General features: G+C 35.9%; 1 protein-coding gene across 1 annotated transcript in view; it reads right to left on the bottom strand.

Annotated features, from left to right (window-relative positions):
- The window catches only part of LOC134823252 (THO complex subunit 2-like), a 40,786-nt gene extending 26,851 nt beyond the window's left edge, over window positions 1-13,935 (bottom strand). Inside the window, exon 1 of the mRNA XM_063834647.1 lies at window positions 13,927-13,935. The gene's annotated coding sequence lies outside the window, so the exon portion shown is untranslated. The remainder of the gene's footprint in view (window positions 1-13,926) is intronic.
- Window positions 13,936-15,020: the final 1,085 nt, after the last annotated feature.

The following is a 15,020-nucleotide window of genomic DNA, read 5'->3' as shown; positions in this document are numbered from 1 at the left end:
AAAAAAAAAGAAAACGAGAAAATTTTATTTTTCTAAAACCTTTGGCTCTTGTTTCAGGCATGCTGCTGGTATTAATATGCCTTGTTAACACCCCCATATAGGTGAAATTTCTTAGAACTGAATAAAAAGGGCATAATTTCCTACACCAAAAATGGCCATTTTGTGTGGCGTTGTTCATATTCCCTGATTTCATGATTTATAACCTTCATTCGGCTGTAAAAACACTCCATCTGGGGTGTTATTGTATGATAAATAGCTTGTGAATACTTTAGACTTATGGTTTCATTGAATAAAAGGAGTTTTAAATTTTGGCCATTTTGTGAGGCATATTTTGGCCATATTGTGAGGCGTTTAGCCATTTTAACATTTTGTTTCTTCCTAAATTGAACAATGTTCGTTTTGTTTGATGAATACTATTCTTTAAACATCTTCTGTCATACTGGTGCCAGAAGTTCTCACCAAAATGCAAACTTAGTTCTAAAATTTGAAAACAAATTTTGTGAGGCATATTTTGGCCATTTTGTGAGGCGTGTAGCCATTTTAGCATTTTTTTCTTCCTATATTGAACAATGTTCGTTTTGTTTGATAAATACTATTCTTTGAACATCTTCTGTCATACTGGTGCCAGAAGTTCTCACCAAAATGCAAACTTAGTTCAAAAATTTGAAAACAAATTTTTCAGTGCTCAAAATTTCTACATAAACAGTCATATTTATGCCAGAAAATGTGGTCCTAGTTAATGATTTCACCACAGGAAGTGTTGCCAGAAGACTTTTGTTTCATATGGTATCCACAAAACCTACCAGTCTTTTATAAAAAATTAGTTACAAAAACATTTACAAATTTGGCCATTCTGTGAGGCTAGCCATTCTGTGAGGCATTTACCCGTAACTAAGTATCGAAAACTTTTAGAAATCACATCTTTCTTGAATCCTTCTAATTTAACTTTAAAGCTTAAAACTGTCTTCGAGTTCTTGACATTCGAAGGATTTTCCGAAATGATTTAGCTCCCTCTGTAAAGATTTTTTGCTTTGGTAGCACTCTTACTACAGCTTCAGTTTGAAACAAATTTAGTCCGAATCTGCTTATTCTAAACAAATATGCCCCAGTATCTGCCAAACTGCTTATAACCTTGAATGCTCTGAATGCACCCAACAGGCAACGTTACGCCACTGGTGTAAACTTCTTCATTATTTTTGAATTGATAGTGTCAAGCATTATTGTATACAGGCTAAGCTTTGTGACTATTTTCAAGAAATTAAACTGCGTCTTTATATCATATAAAAGCAAAGGCCAATACACATGATGTTGTGCTGTTTGTGTCCCATTCCTGATATCTAAGGAGTAAAATGGAGAACATAAATATAAAAAATATGAGTTTTCATCTTGATAATTGACTTTAAGGCCATCCTTACCCTCTCTCCAGCTTTCAACCTCACAAACTAACAGTTGCTTTGATTTTAGGAGAAATAATAATAAGAAACGCAATTAATATCTGGCTGATTACAGCTTGGCTAATGTTAAAGCTCGGCCGAAATGGTACCATTGTGAAGTTCCAGCTTATAATGGGAATGATAAATAAAAAGCAAAATTAAAAGTAAGCATAATAAAAATTAAGTCTGCCTTGCATTAAAGCCTACTGAACTATAATCAACTTATTTAGTTACAATCAAGTTTTATATGAGCACAGTTGAAATATAACTGAGCTGAATGCATCACTGTTATGCTCGAATTTCATTATAGTTTTGTACTAAATCTAAATATATTAAGATAAATATAATAAGATGAAGTCCTCTTCATGCCTTAAAAACTTTGGGTGACAGTGAACGTTCAAAGTTGATAACCCTGGTTTGAACCTAAGGTAATGTTAGCTACTTTCCCTGTTATGTCACAAAATGGTTCGAAGTAATAGAGTCTAAATGTTATTCAGGTACAAAGAACCTCATTGTCAAGAGCATGATTAATATTTTGAGGTTAGTGCCTGTGTGCCCGAATTAACCTGGTTGCGAAATTGTTGACGAAGCCAGCTGACTCACCACCCTGGTTTGAATGTTGACCATATTGCTCTTTTATCTAAACTCCCCTGATTACTCCAAGATGTGGTCTGATTATGGCTTTAAATAAATCTAAATCTTACCCCCTGAATGGCGTCGAGATGATAGTCCTCAAAACTTGAATCTTATGCATCCTCCAACTCTCAAATTGAAATGTTTTCCTGTTTTGGCGAGCACTTTGCTGACATATACCAGTACGAGTGACTAAGATGTATTTAACCCTTGCTGAGAGCTGACATATATCATAGAACCGCATGAAATAGTCTCCTTCAGATCATGACAATTTTATTGGCCCATTTCCGGAACCTTTGAAATGAAATCTCATAGCAAAGTTTATTCAATTTCAAATCATCTTTAACCAGGCCAGCACCTATTTATAGGTAGTCAATTGTATCGCTCAATGCATAAATGCACTTGAGCGATACAATTTTTACTGAACAAAATGATCAACGTCAAATCAAAAAATATAGCTTCCTGCGAATACATAACAATGTAGCCCTGAGGCTATATTATACATAAATATCCCTGATACTAAATTATACTTACCCAAATTTGTGCCGATGAATTTAAGAACTGAGACTATTATATATAATGCGAGAAGCTTTAAATTTTCCTTCGTTAATGATCTCTAAAGATATTGCTGAATATCTTGCTGAATATCTTTTTGAAGAACCTTAAATCCAAATATTAGTTTCATAAATCCATGTGATATATATCGTTTGGTAATGTAAACTTAACTTTTAAACCGCTGTTCTAAAAATAAACACTCTTGGGAACAAATCTAAAGATTAAATCCCCCACAAAGTAAAACAAATCTCACAGATTTCGGTGACATTAATAACCTAAAAAAAAAGTCCCTGAAATTTTGAAGTTAATTCGCCAAGATCATCTCCTCTCAAGTTTCTGTGTTTCTTCTGAAAAATTTTACACATACCTTAGCTATTCTCAAGATAAATGAATGATTAGTTTAATATTTTCCTTTTCCCATTTCACATATATTAAGGCATCACTTGCTGGCAGAAGCACCCCTCGAATGTTGAAGAAACGTACAGCGATCGATCCTACTGTGAGTTTGATATTTCATTTTATTACTTTACAACTTGCTTTAATATCGTTTTCACTGTTACTGGTAAGTGAACTATCAGGGATCCCGCGAAGTTCAAATTTCACCGTTTTAGCGTACGTTTTATGGTACCTGTAATTTCATACTTCTTATGACGGGAGCCATGCTCTTCTCTTTATGGTCTGTAATTGGTGGGCAGCAAGATGCAATAAACTAGTTTTTTACCGATAGAAATTGTTCCCAAATTCTATAATGAGCCAATGGAAGGAATTGTAAAAGACATGAAAACTAAAAATTTGTCTTTTCAGCTTCGAGACATTGCCCAACACAGGCGGACCCCTTATGCAGAACGTCGCAAAAACTGCTATCAACGTCATCAACAAGGCAACCAGAGGATAAAAAAACAACAGAATAACACCAAGAGGACGTCGTGATTCATATTCTATTCTTTAATCAAAAACCTAGATTTATCAGACCAGTGGATATTGTAAAAACTTGTAACAAATGTTTTTGCTCCAGAATCCCGATTTACAGATTTATACCAATTTAACCACCATTACACCCGCACAGTTTGTATTCAACGTAGAAGTTCCCCGACTCAAATAAAATCAATAATGTCTAATCCTGATTAACAAATAATGCAAACCATTGATTTGATATAAAACTTCTTGTGGAAATACAAAGGAATACGTCCGTACGGCTTGTTTTTGTAGGCAACAACATTAATGTTTTTAGGCATGCTCAGACTCCTCCAACAACGATAAGTCATATAGCACTTCCGCCTACTTCCGTCGGCTTTTACTGGACCAAAGCTCTGGATTTACGAGACCATGGAGCACTTTGGTAAGACTGTCGGCAGAAATTAAAATATGTACAAGTGGACATGCTTGACTGAAGTGGATGAAAGACTTAAGTCTGAAAATGAAGGTAATTTCTTTTATTGCTGTTGCTTTTATATTGGAGTGAAAAATTTGATAGATTATGCTAGGGTTTTAACGTTTCGATACAAATTAAAGTCTCCATCTGCATTTTACATATCTACTCAGCGATAATTTCTTGATAGTTGGTTTCCTGAAATTTGTCTACGATGTTTTGTACAAACCATGATACTTATCATTACTGGAGCTAGCTGAAAAAGGTTAAAATTTTGATTAATCCTATAGTTTGTACAATATAATTACTCTATATAATATTGAGTGAAATATGAATGAATTATTACATAGTATTCGTTCACTTCAGATTTGATTAGAACCACTGTCAATTTTTGCTTTTTTCCCCAGTTGAAGTCTAGTAGGGAGGAAAAGTAGAGACCATAGTTATCTCCTTTATCGTCCCTTATCGTCCATTATCGTCCTTTATCGTCCTTTATGTTTACTATAGAATCTTTGAAGCATAGGCATATCAGCAAGGTATTATAGATAATGGGTCAGTTCCGTTTCCCGTTTTCAAGAACCTATTTCGACTTACTAAATATTCATCCGCCTTATTTGTTTCCTTTTATTTGTATGGTTTGTCATTCTCTTGCAATTTGGTAACCTGTCGACAGACACTTAACACTATATTTATGCAACGGTTCCGCCCATTTGACATTACCAAGTTCTTTTGACTTTTTTATTGTCACGTAATTTTTGGGATACGTTAACGTCCTGTATTGTCTGTAAGTCTTATAATTTGATTCATCTATTTTTGAAAAGAAAGTGTGCTCTGTGCAATAATAATTAATAACAATAACTACGTCTGGCACTGCATCCTCCTGTTGGAAATCCAAGACTCATCCGGGTTCAGCTATTCTCACTCCAGAACAAAAAAAAAAGTGTCAAACTGTTTATATTAATAGTATCCACAATCCACTATCCCAACACATAATTTACTCATCAAACGGCCTAATTTTAAATAGGGCATAAGATAAGGTGAGCTAAAGCGATATTTGGACTGACGCATATTCAATGTTTTAATCTGATTCCCCGGTGCTCAACGCGACGTTGAATTGCATGGATATAATATAACATCACGTGAATAACTTTTCTCCGGAGCAAATTGAGGACTAGAATTTCACCCAGGGGGTAATACTTACCACAGTAATTGTATGGACTGGGCCCTAGCAACATCAGATCCATACAATTCTTTATCACAAACCTATAGATTTGAAGGAGGCCCTTATGTTCATTTCCGTTTATCTGCAAAGTTGCTTTAATTCCCGTCTCCTTATCTGAATTGGTACTAGGAAATTTGCAATGTCATTTAAGAATTGTTAATCTAACATCGTCTTCATTCGTCCTTTAAAATTGTGACAATTTTCCACTATGACGACATAAACTAAAATAGCCACGTGGAATGTAAAACATACACACCAACCTGTGCCGCTGCTCTTCCTTTTTACTAAATCACCTCTGTCACCATATCCACCACACAAAACACCCTGACAGAAACAGCTCACAATCTCTAATAACTTGTCTAGGCTTACACATGCACTCTCTCTCCTTCCTGTCCAGATCTATGATATTCTGGCAAGCGCCGCCCTCTTTTGATATGCAAATCATCCGGAGAGCCCCCGGCAAAGAATCCAGGGATTTGTTTGGCAGGGCAATTTATGATAATGTGGCTCGTGCTCCACTGGAGAGTTTTCAAGCTCATACACAGCCTTGTTTAGTATTTGGTGGATAGAAAGAACGTGTATTTTGTTGAAGAGGCGTGTATTTGTCGAAGAGCGTTGTATTTGTGTGGTATAATAAGGGTGTATCCTAAGGGGTAGTAAGAGTCCTTTACCCCTGAGCTCCCTCCAGATCCGATCCAGAGCTCTCTTTTCATTGCTATGTCGCTGTAATATCAAGTATAAACATAATGTATAAGGTCCAAAGCATGAACATCAGCGTTTTCACTTGCCGTCAACATTCTCCACATTTTTGATCCATTTGATTGAGGATACATTTTGGTATTGTGAACTAATCCGTTTTCATTAATAATGAAAACAATCTACCGAATCCGAAACGAAGTTTGTAGCTGTTTCATTTTAGAAACGAAATGGACGGTAGAAACACGTACGTCACATATATAATATTTTTATTCGCATTTCATGTAGATGAGATTTTATATGTCTCAAGTTACTACTGGTTACCCAAATCAGTTACCTTAGTTACAGGTCGAACTTATTAGTTAGAACCTTATATAGGTCAATTTTTCAATTCGCCCGACAATGATATTGACCGCTACAAAACCACCAACTCATTGTACTTGTAGAATGTAGACCCAACCTTGACCTTCAAATCATAAACACATATAATAAAATAATAAATATATATTAAATATTTTGACCCGTATCTGAAGGAGCGGGCCTGTAATAGTTTCATTAAATTGAATACGTACCATGCACAACCGGGGATCACCCCAACTAATGTAGTTACCAGTAATATTATGAGCCTACTCTAACCTTCATTTTCCATATACTTCCTGCCTCGACTATAATTTCGCACTGAAAACCCTTCATGTACTGAGTATAGCTTCATGGTCTTAAAACGGCCCACTTCACTCCCACTATGATAGGTCTGGCACTACTTTAATATTAAATCCATCTGCCGTATATTTGAACGCTCCGTCTCGAGGTGTGCCTGTGGATTAGAATGCGCTTTGTATTTGTGTTTGTTCTACAGCCAGCAGGTTGTCCCTACAGCAATATTATTAAGAGGAGACTACGGCTGGTCTCACTCTCAGACCTATATCAGCGGCTATGTGCATTATGCGACGCCGGAAATCACCAGACTCGAACACGTACAGTTTCACAAAAACTACACTCAAAAGATCCCATGTCTGTGTGGTATAATAGTAGCCTGGTCCACGTGTTTCAAAATTTAGTGATGGATTTTAGTTGATCCATTTCTAATTCCTGACAAAATGATTTTGTCACTTTAAATGCATATGCAAATGTGGAAAATTTCAATAAAGTCAAATTTGAAGTATATCTTAGTGAACTTTAGAAAATTTTTATGGCGCATCTTCAGAGTCATACAAGTTCGAATCGGCCCCTTTTTGTTCTGAAGTCTAGATTATGTTACTCCTTGTATTTGTTACAGAGAGTTACAAAAGTAATATAAGTATAAATTAGTTTTAAAAAACGGAATGCAGAAGCAGGCATTTATGCTAATTTTTGACCAATTGAGTGACAGTGTCCATAATTGAATATTAATATCAATAGGTGACTGCTGCAATATTTAACGATCATTTTAGCGAAAGTAATTACACTTAAATGGCTTTATAGTTTAAGTGACCCGACTTCCAGATATACCTTCATTGCATGCATATACTGCATAATATAAATACGATTTTCATCAGATTTTATCTTAAAAACCAAAAAAAAATAATTTTTCTGAATATTTATATATCTGTAACTTCCGACAACTTTATTACTTTCTTATCAAACCTAAATTAGTTAAGGACCTATAAACGTAAGTCGACGCTTTTTCCGCTATCAATCACATTGTTCACTATACCATGGCTTGGGTCTAAACTAATATAATAAGGGATAACATTTCCAACATGGTAGCTTTGTATGTGTACATAATTTTTCCAATGTCCAGGCAAAAATATTTCTTTCTGTTGAAAGCAGGCTAATTTGGTAAATGTCAGCTTTAAACGTTTTGTTCAGACACTACGCTGTTACTTGATTTTCGGTGAAAATATTGCATGTTCAAAAATTCAGTTGAATTAAAAATTGAACTTTTTTTTTCTCGACAATTATTTTTAATTGTTTGAAAGATTTGATTATTCATCGTTAAACAATCTTTGTCGTGATCTACTAAATTAAATGGAAACTTCTCATTTCACTATCTTGATTTAGTTTTACCTCAGTTTGGAAACGTTAGAAAATTTTTTTAAAAACTTTCGTTTGGTAAATTGCACGTGTTTTCCATGACGAATAGTTTGGTTAGTTTACCTTAGATTTCATGAGGACCGGCTTGACATATACTGCTATTATCATGTTTATGCAATATCATTGTTTTATGCTATAACATTGTTTATGCTATTAACATTGTTTAGCTATTATCATTGTTTATGCTATTATCATTTTTATGTTGCGAAACAAGACTTTTATAAAAACTGAACCTACCTTGAGAGTCAGTTCGTTTCGATAAAACTGAGATCCACAAAATGATCGAAACAGTCATGGGGGGGGGGTCTGACACCCTAACAAAAATCTTGAAACGGTTGCTGCCAACAGTCATTAATTTGTGCACAACACAACGATATAGCTAATGCTATGACATTGTCCTGAGTAAAGGAATAATACCCTCATATGCCCGACTTTCTCACTTTCAAGATGCGCACATGATATTAATACTCGGCATTTACGTGAATACTTTGCCCAAACCGCGTTCCATTGTCCAGTATCACTCCAATATATTGTTTAAAATCCACAAAACGATCGAGAGAGCCAAGATAAGTACTACTGTATTGGAGATACAGTGCCAACCGAGACCACATTCATTTGATTGTATCTGTATTAGATTGTGTGCTACCGGTGTGGCACGAACAGCGACGGTACAAATGGTAATGTTGAGTGCTGTAGATGCGTGACTATAGTAATAGTGTGTTGACAGACGCGTGCTGTGGAATATTCTGTTTTATCTGTCGTCTGTGAATACGTGGATATTCTGTTTCTCCTAGTTCTGGCTATTGGCTACTATCGCTCTTATGTCATTTCTGATATGTTTTAATCTGAGAGTAGGCTGCAAGGAATACACTTGATATCTGTATCATCTATTTCGCTGTGGAATACTGGATATTCTTGTTTATCCTTGTCGGCTGTGAATACTGATATTTCTGTTTTTCTTTGTCGCTGTGAAATACGGAAAATCTGAACATATCTTGTCGGTTGTTCTAATATCAGGTTATTTACTGTGTGAGAACCGACAGTGTTATAACTTTAAGTTGTTAAGTGCTAACCATCATGTTGAGTAAAATAAAACTATCGCACTAGCTCACGTAAGTACGAAAAATTTGATTAAGGGCGACTGATTTTATTTTAATTTGCCATCGAAAAAATACTATTCGGAATCAGTGTCACTAAATCTTGGAAGAAAAGTAATCTTATGTTACGAATATCTTTGGGCCTATCGTAACTTAGTTTTCCAATCCACTAAATACAATATAATGAAAATTCACTGCTACGTTATTGCTTGCTTGTTCATGCGGAATATTTGGTTCCCTGTGGTCTCATAACTAAATCACTTGCCAGTCATGCGTGTTTGTTTTCCTCACTCGTACATAAAAGATTAATGATCGCTCGCGCTGTGGAATGTTCCGTAACCAAAGTTTTCATCTTTGTATTTTTAGATTTTATACTCGATACTTCATCTTGTTCACACGGCTGAATAAATCTGCGAACACGTGATGTAGTATTACCTGATAGTACCCACAATGAGTTTTAAGCTTTTCATTTAATCTTGATGGGAATTTGTCAGCTTTTCAAGCCAGTTATTACCCTGAGTATTTTTATCTTATCCTAAATTCCGACGTAGAAAAGTATCTTTAGTACCCTCTACCAGAGCTCGTGGTATAAGGCTTACTAGCAGTTAATTATTATTCACTAAAACCATACCTGTTGCCTGCCACCACTGTTGTGTTGATTAAACCTGACAGCGATGATATAATGTGTACATTGCAGGTAGTAGGTACCCTACCCTTCGCACTCTTTCCTCTCAAAAGGCAAAAACAACCAAATAATGCACTAGCAGATCGTTTTTTGTGAGTTCAACGTGGAAACTTCTTTTCTGATCACGTGGTATTCTTTCCTTGATCACTGTGGGTAAATCTTTCCTGCCCACGTAGGTATTTCTTTCCTGGCCAACGTGGTATTCATTCCATACCACTCTACCGTCTTTTCCTGGCCACGTTATGCTTCTTACCTTGACCCACGGTGCATTTTACCGAACCCCATCTTGCCAAATTATCCAGGTGTCTCTGTTCCTTCGTGAAAATCCGATCTATATAGCATCCAATGATCATGACGTGGACGGCCGTCTAGGAGCTTGTTTTGAATAAAATACATGTGCGATTTCATCGTTTTTTATTAGTTTTTGAACTTTGTGGACTTGAAATCGATAATGTCTTCAGTGTTATAAAGTAGTATGGTATTGCTATACCGTTTTTTTGATGATATATACCTTACGGCGATTTCGAACCATTTTCATGCAGCAAGTTGGAGGTAGTAAGCACGTTGGAGGTAGTAAGCTGACGATTTTAATGAATTTTGTTCGACCAATCTGCAGGCGAGAGACGAGTACGATTGATCGGTTTTGCTGACCTGGCAGAACAATTGGCAACAGTTACCGTAGTATACGTAAATATAATGAGGGAAAATTCCCCGTTTTCGTTTATTCCGTTTCTACCTGTGTTTCACATTTCTTATTTCCGGTATAATTAGTCGAAACCTCCTTTAACATTTTTCACTATATAGTTGGAAATTCCTTGGAATAATAATAATAATTCCCCACTTAGAGCACTCCTTAAAATAATGGTAAATGCCATCCCAGCTGCTCCGACAACAGAAACACTTCATAATGTTGTTAAACTCCCAGAAATCGTTTTGCAATAAAAATTTTAATACTTTGACATGTAACCTAGACATACCAGCATCTACCGTCATTACTAGAACGTTCTTATTTTTGTTTTTGCCTGAGATTATTCTAGGCTCTCCTCTCATCCGTTCAGAAAAAAATGTTTTGGATATGAGCCCTAGCTCGCAGTTTTGTCGTATCTATACGAGGTGTTTAGTTTCATTTTCTTATATCTGGTTTCATCACTTTTTAGTGCAATTAATGACATTATTTTTCCACCGCATAGGCATGCTTGTGAGTTACGAAGCCATACTACCCTAACATAGTTGCCCGACCCAACATGATCTGATCAATAAAATAGCTGATCTTGCGGAGGAGTGCATGCGAAGCCATTAAACATGAACACAGAATGATTTGATATAAATTAAAGCAAACTGCGCAGCGAACATTTCTGAACGTGGGTAAGGAATAACCATCACCAGTGTATGACGCATAACTAATAACTTTAGGTCAATTCAGACTATTTGTGGATTCTTGAATTAGAATAATCAATGATCAAGGCTAAATATTGGAAAAACTTGACAAACAAAAGGAATTACTCTCGTCAATTACTCAATGACTACTCAGTTCATGAGTGCATTTCACAAATTACTGTCATGATACCAATCGCATTTCATAATTCCAGAACATATTTCGCCAATTTTCATCCTGACCAATCATTGTTCATGCAATTTGGTAAATAAAAATTGTGCCTGAGAATGAGATTAATCTATAATTATTGATTTTTGCAATTTAATGCGAATTTCACTTGGCTTACACTTACAGTCCTATATGGACGGCCAAAATCTGAACGGTTGACCCTCTAGTCCTCATATTGACTATATTTATTGAGAACCGCTCATACATATATTAGTTGGGCTGTTCACTATTTTATCAATCAATGAGAAGGCTTCTACGGTCAGCGACGGTTAAATATGCGACGGGCGAAATTGTGACAACTCAGTGGATTGTGCTGCAAAATTAAACCATACACTCACCATGGCACAAAGATTAATTAGCTGATCACTCCAACATGCGAAAATTTATAATGATTCACAAAAGTTATATAAATTAATAAGTAACTTTGATTATAACTTAATCGTGGCACCATGAAACAGCCTCGGTATTATCTACCCATCACTAATGATATTGCTACAAATAATATTATGACTGTAGTATTAATTATTATGTTACCACAAATAATATTATTGCAGCGGGTTCTGCTATCAGTTGTTGTGACTTTAACTACTGACAAAGTCTAACTTTTAAGTATATTCATGAACTTCAACAGATTAAGATCGGGTGATTGTGGGTGCAGTTCGACGACCAATCTGATATATAATATATATAGATAACATAAACAACCCCAATTAAAAACGAATCGTCAAATTTTTTCTTTTTTCACTCGCACAAAAACAATGGTGAACCGTTTTAACTTTCGGAAGTAACTGCAAATGAATCAAAAATGATCGATATTAAGGACATATGAAACTGAACGGTTATACAATCTTACTGTTGCCATACTATTACTGAGAGACATAATGTGCCAACTCCAAGAATAAACTACGGGGAACAAAACGATATTGTCAGTCTTACCGGAATTATCAACCATGTCCACATCTTAACCCTCCGCTCCAAGATTGATATCATTATAACACCCCGGGGCTCGGTATAGGTGATTATTAATCACCAGTTAGAGCCATGTTGTTGTTGAAGCCTGTTGTAGATCCAGAGACGTTGAGTCGACCATCAATCGCGGGAATCCTCCTGATTACGGTAATTGTCACGTGTGAATACACGTGAAAGTTGAGAAGATCAGGAGCATGAACTGTAGATTAAGGATGGCAGTTACTTAAGTGCTCACTCTGGAAAAGTAATCCACTGAATTGGTACCAACTAAGTTAAGCAGCTGTTAATTTTATTCAGCGATATCATTTCATGGGTTCCTTAATGATCGTCTCAATGGCGTGAAAACAACTTTGATTTAATCAAATACCCTCCCAAAGGATCCAGCACATTCAGGATTCCTCTTCTGTAAACAGATATTGAATTTTAGGGCCCGATCAAAGGATTTGACCTGCGTAAATTTTGATCAGACCGAGTAGAAATTCAATTTTGAGACGTACAATTTTGTTCAATCTATTGTGATGTAAAGCTGATACATTGTAGACCAGCTGCCACAGAAATTAGATATTTAGATTTTGTTATGGTCTAGATTTTTGTGATTTATTATTAGCAATCAAAGTTCAGACATTTGTAACTGTAATAATTTCAGTCAAACATAATCACATGAATTACATCTCACCGCTTACTGCACAATCGCTGTTCCTCTCAAAATCGACACATACAATAGGCCATACATATCCGACACTACACCAAATGGTATTAAACTAATATTGACATGACATCGAGATATAGCAGATATCTATCGAAATCATAAGATTTAGATTAACTGCATAGTATAGTAACCTATAACCTATAACCTATTGGGGTTACAGCGCATAATATGTCGTGACCTAGGCAACACAAAGGGCGCCCAAAGTTGAGCTGATCTTCAACTACCTGGTTATTTCACAGGATTGACCGATATTAGCATCAAATCAAGAATATTAACCCATCTTTAGAACGGCTGATATCGTGGCGACATTAAATTTTAGCCAGCTTAACTTCACCGACACAGATACAATGTCCCCTGATTAATGGTCACCACTTTGAGCTGCTATAATCAAGAATTATCTAGACGTAAAGGGAGCTATCCCACCCTTTAATCATAGGATTGAGTTTGAGCGTTACTGGGGCCCGATGGGAACATTACACCAGTCTGTCAGCCTATTACAAGTACAGCAGATGTCTGATTAGATGGAGATATTTTCAATCCGTTCGTATACTGAGGGTTGTCCGGAGGTTGTTTTTGGGTGCTATAATGACTCCTAATTCATGAGGAGACTTTGCTCCGAGGTACAGAATAATTAGAAAACAGTATCTTTGCACACCCAGATACTCCAGCCTCCGCGCCGGCTCTGGTGGAGAATATTGTGCCATGTGCCGAGAAGAAGAAGAATATTCTAGAAAGTTTAAAGTTAAGTCTTAGAAATAGAATTACAAATGATGAAAGTCTGCATGTGCACACAAATAGGACATAACTCAAGGCGACCCGCTTGTGACTCGATTAGTTTTGGCTTTTATTACGGCCATCAGGCCATCCACAAGGGAGTATCACATCAATAAATGTAATGGATTTGTAATGTTGTTAGTTGTAATTAGCAAAACTATAAAACTGATGAAGTATATATTTCTTTCAACGTTAGCTAACTTTCACAACAAAAGTCTTAGAATTAGTAAGCAAAATTATATCTTAAATGAGTAAATTTGCTACAGTTATTAACCATTTAGTACTGTAGTTCAAGAACTTGAATATACTTTACAGAATTCAGACGTCTTAATTACTCTTGCATTGCAAACATTACTGTAGCGAGATTCGCAAGAATTAAGGAAAATGTCGAAGCCTCCGATTCCTTTCTAAAAACACGGATCAAAAGAAGCCACGAAAGCAAAAAGCAATCGTAAAAATTCTCTCAGAGAAGCAAACATTTGCTCCAACCAGAACTTAATATTACTACAATGATGTTTATAAGCAGAGAAAAGATAATTAGAGCTTTAGAGGATGGTACCAAGTGTTCATGTAAAGTTGACTGTTTGACAACGTTGTCATCTAATTGGTTACTCTAACCAAATACAATATCAGCTGTTGATCTGGTTAAAAATTCCTTCACAAATCATTATTGGCGAAATCAGTGTTTAACTGTCGATTTAAAAAATAGTCATAGCTCATAATAATCATTTTAGCTATGACAATAGCCATGCTTGCTTTTAAAACTTAAACTAAAATATCAGATTGCGACTAAATCCATCTATCAATTATACTCGATATGGACGCATATCATAAATCCTTATACTACCTTCAGCGACCTATAAGAAAAGTGTTGGAGCTGTATCCTTTTAAACTAAATACACACGGGTTAGACGCGGCATATCCCAGACATATCCTCCATGCTTTGTAGTAAGGAGGACATCTCTAGAAGGATATGTCTGGGATATGCCGCGTTTAACAAATACAAGAAAGCTTGGAACCATAAGATCCCTCTGAGCAAGAGGCTTCTGTTGTATGAGGCTCTGGTAGTATCCGTTTTAATGTACAATTCATCTTGCTGGGCTGCCCCTAAATCAGTATTGGAAAAACTAGATATTGCTCACAGACGTCATCTGCGATCAATTTTGAATTACAAATACCCTCACATCATTTCCAATAAGAAC

The sequence above is a fragment of the Bolinopsis microptera genome, chromosome 11 (assembly GCF_026151205.1).
Source record: "Bolinopsis microptera isolate Bmic1 chromosome 11, MBARI_Bmic_1.0, whole genome shotgun sequence".
Classification (NCBI taxonomy): domain Eukaryota; kingdom Metazoa; phylum Ctenophora; class Tentaculata; order Lobata; family Bolinopsidae; genus Bolinopsis; species Bolinopsis microptera.
This window is presented reverse-complemented; position numbering and strand designations above follow the sequence as displayed.